We start from the raw sequence: 4,694 nt of genomic DNA, 5'->3' as shown, positions 1-4,694 counted from the left end.
AAATCATTGTTATTTATGGAATAAAAGGTTTGTAAAGCCACATACTGAAACCTTGTAGAAAATTTTTGTGAAACAGTCTAGATTTGACTTCCTGGAGGATTTCAATATTTCAATATCATACAGAGAAAAGCCCCAAACTCATATTGAAAGTTGTTTTTCTTACAGTCATGTTTGGTTCAACTCATTCTGAATCTCATCTTCAGACTAGGAGTGCTATTTATCTAATCTAAATTTAGGTGTCTATATCTAAGATAGATGGTTTGGCTCCCTCTGTACCCAGTGGGCTTTAGCCGCAGTTCATCCTTCTGGTTTTGAAGGTCTGAATTGCATCCATGGACATACTGACAAGCCCTCCAAAGACTATGAAATGAGCATGGAATGACTTGCCCTGATGTAGACACCTATGTAGCAGTCACCAGTGTTCAGTCTGATAAATTCTGCCTTAACCATCCATATCATAACCAAGACACTACCAGCAATCTCATCACTTTTTTGGGCCTCAAAAAAGATCCTTTGCAGTTTCCTGACAACAGAAAAGATACATTATCTCAGAGATTTAAATAATCAAATAAAATTCTACATTCTATTAGAGAGCAAAAATGCTGTGTCCACAGGAAGAGAAGCCAAGGAACTGATGAATCATTACCTCGATAGATCTGCCTCAACCATGAATTGTGTTAGCCCTCAGGTAGTTTCTTCCTTCCCTACTGTCCATGCATCTCCATTTTCTAGCATCCTGCAGCAGATCAATACAAAGGAGAAGAAACTGAAGACAGAGTGGCTGAATAAAACAAAATAAATCTATGCAGAAGCTGTATTGCAGGCCTGAAGCCTTCCAGTCAGCTTTCAAGTACTCTAAAGCCAGATTCAGACCCGAGTATCCCGAACTCAAGGGTGGAGTTATCTGTTCAGTCATCCAGGAGACCTAAGAACCACAGAAACTAGTCAAAGGCCAAGCTTTAAGCACAAAACTCTGCATTGTAAGAATGACAAAAATAATAATCATAACTGGAGCATGACTTTGAAAGATATTTTAGGCGTAGGAAAGATGGAAATGAAGATAAAGATCATAGGGCAGCAATTATATGTGCAAGCGCATAACGTAAAGAAACCAAATAATGGATAAAGCAATCTCTTCAGGTGCATGTAAATTTGAGAAAAAAGTCTACCAGGAGTTTGCAAATAGCATCAAAAGGTTTATATCCATATGTACATTATCAGGAGGTATTAGAAGAGGAATAATGCTTCTGAGAATTATGAAAATCCTTAACTTCCCAGACAGATTGGAAAACAGATGGCAGTAACAGTGGTTGGGTCTAAGAAGTCACACAGGTGATAACCAACAACTTCCTCACAGAATAATGCCAGAACCAGTAGAAAGAGATATACTTTAAAATTTTGTTTTGCTAAGTAAGGGAGATTTTATTCTAACTCTGACCATAAACCCCCTCCAGTTGAATGTTGATTCAGTTTAAATTAAATGGAAGGACAAATAAAAACAGGCCTGTATCTAAGCTGCTCACTTATAAAAGGGAGACATTCTGACAAGAGATGAGTGTAACTAGTCAGACTTACAAGTTGAATATGAAAGGACCTTGAAATTTCTTTAAGACAAAGGTCTAAAACTGCTTTTTTAGCATTGGCAGCAGAGAACTGGGTAACTCAGGAAGTGTATCCTAGGCTGTGCTCCTGACTGTGAGTCTGACATGCATCCTTCTTCACTTGTTAAAGATGCTGCATTAGAACTGTAGTGCCAGTTATGACTGAACTGCTGATAACTTCAGTCAGGGAAGGAATCACCTGCATCTCTGTAACAGACCTTTCACTTACAATGTCAGTTTTCTTTGCACTTGGGTAAAATGGTCAGATGACAGAGGCTCGAAGACAAGCAGCATGCAGGTGACACACACAGCCCTACTTGTCTTTTGCCACAACCTGCCTACATTATCAAGACAGCACGGAAGGTTCAGATCAGCTCATGGATGAAAAACAGTTAGTCAAAGCAGAACCTGAGCAAGAAAGTGGTTACAATGTTAGGTAAGTTAAAGTATTTTGGAAAGCTTTCTATCACATGTATACTTCTTTGGCTGAAGGTACACAGAATTGGAGCTGTCAATGTGTAGTTGAAATGTATTATCAGACTCTCAGACATAAGCAGCTTTAAAGAAAACTTCCATTAAATATTAGGAAAAAAAATCACTGTGAGGGTGTCAAGCACAGGCACAGGAGCCCACAGGGACTGTGGGATCTCTCTCCTCGGATATACTCAAAAAACAAACAAGCAAGGCACTGAACAACTTGATCTAATGAGTTCTGCATGGAATAGGGGTGTTGGATCAGATGACTCCCAAGAGATCCTTCCAACCAAAATTATTCTGACTTTATTCTATTATATCTTTCTTAAGCTATACTCTCAGATAATAGCAGCAATGAATAACACTTTCTCGTGGAGGATTCAATCCTATCCCACTGGACAATGACTTGGATTAACCAATCAGACCTTAACATTACATACTGCAGAAGATTTCCTCAGTAGTGTGTTAACCACAAGAACATCAAAGTGACCAAGTACTCTTTGCACTGGCATCTCTTTGGATAAACACCCAAATTCTAAGTTGTGTGCACACAGAATATACAAAGATCATCTCATGTTCTAAATTGTGATGGAGACTGTCATAATCATCCCAATGGCACAACAGAACTTTGTCTATCAGAGTGCAAATTTTCTTATGCTTACTTGTATTTCAAAACACACTTTGATCTTGCCTTTTCTAACACAGATAGCAACCTGCACATTAAAAACAAGAACAGAACATAAAAGCCCTATCAAAGAAAAATATTCCAGGACATACACAATTATACCCAAGAGGAGAGGAAGAGAAAAGAACAGGGCAGAGAAGAGACATTAGTCACACAATAATGTGCTACTGGAAAGCAGGTACTTGAGGCTGAAATCACTGAAAAATTAAGAAATTACAGAACTGAGATTGTCTTATGCGTATAGATGGCCATCCAACCTGCGTTCCTTATATCCCCGACTGCTGGAGACCCTAAAAGGTGTGATTCTTGAAACCTTGAACTAATTACTGACAGTGAGTGGAGGATTTTAAATGTAATATTCCTGCTCCAGTTCCTTTCTTCCAAAATAGGGATAATCACACCATCACAGCCCAATTGAGTACTGAGAAGTTAATTGATGTTTGTGAAGCATTCCAGTAGGATACTGATTAACAGCATGGCGACACCTACGTGGAAGTTAATAACTCCATTCAATGTGGTGTTTAAGTGGCATGTGGTGAATAATACCCAGGGCAACACAGTGAAGGATGATTAAAAGCAATATTGACTGGTTACCTCCTCAGTTGGTACTCTCCATCCTTCACACCGAGTGAAGTAAGTTCCTACAGAAAAAATAGCCCACAAATATGTAATTGAAGTCTGTATCATCATGCTTATTTCCAAATTCTGAGGACACCCCGTCTCATCTCGGCACCTTAATATTAAATTACCTTTTATAATGCATACACTAAATTATCATACAAGTACACGGCCTTATGGAAGGAAGCAGGACCCAGGTGTGCACAGTGCTGGATGTGTGGGCATGCACTACCTGCACTGTGCGTGTGTATCCACTGCACATTAACGCTACCGTGCGTGTGTCCGGCCTTGCTGTAGCGCTTATCCCTCGGCCACCGAATGCCCTGACCCGTTCCCCCACGCCCTCCCGCTGTAGGCCCCCGTCGCATGACCTCTGCGAGCGCCGAGGGAGGCAGGCCACCTGCGGCCCGCTCCTCTCCCCGCCTCCATACCATGGCGCCCGCGTCGGCCCGGCCCGGGCCGCCGCCCCCGCCCGCCGTGGTGCCCGGGCCCGCCAGAACCGGGCTGCCAGGCTTGAGTCACCGCCGCCTCCCGCGGAGCAGCCTCCCGCCGCGCCCTCCCAGCCGCCCGGGCACCGCCCGGCACACAGCAGCCGCGACGGTTGCCAGGCTGAATAAGATAGAACATGAAAGGCGAAATAACAGGAGCTGCCACGCCCGGGGCTGCGGGGAATCTCGCTTAACCCTTCTCCGCCTGCGCCCGCCGTGGGCCCGGCTCCAGGAGAAGCTGCACTGCCAGCCGGGCTGCCCCTCTGTCAGCGAGGCCGAGGTGCGAGTGACAGTTTATGGAGGGAAGCAGGGAGGTGGGGGGCCACCGGTACGGCCTCAGATACCCATTGCACGGCACCCACAAGGTGATGGGGGGAGGCCACAGGTACCCTTCGCAGGCTCGGCAGCACAGTGCTGTGGAAGAGGAAGGCACAGACCCCTGCATCCTGATCAGTCCTGCTGCAATGGTGCCATTGCACCAGGAGCTACTGCTGCAGCACACCACTGTCTCCCCAAAATGGACCCTGGAGCATGAGAAGTCCCTGATGAGCCCAAACCCTCCTTCCCTGGGCGGCTGCTGGACTGAGGTGTGTCGGGCCGAGTCTGGGACTGGTGGCCAGGGTCCGTGCCCGGCTGCCAGCACTGAGCCTGCTCCCAGGCCTGCTCCGCAGCCAGGCCTGAGCTGGTCTGACAGGCTCAGGGCAGACGGGAAGGGAGAGGCCGCCTGCGGCTCAGGAATGTGCAGCCCTTATCTCTGGCTCCCCTGCAATCCTGGGGAGGGAATAACTCTCCGGAGTTTGCCTTTCTCTCACTCTTACTCACCCTCTG

The sequence above is a fragment of the Ciconia boyciana genome, chromosome 2 (genome assembly GCF_034638445.1).
Source record: "Ciconia boyciana chromosome 2, ASM3463844v1, whole genome shotgun sequence".
Taxonomy (NCBI): domain Eukaryota; kingdom Metazoa; phylum Chordata; class Aves; order Ciconiiformes; family Ciconiidae; genus Ciconia; species Ciconia boyciana.
Note: the sequence above shows the minus strand (reverse complement) of the source record.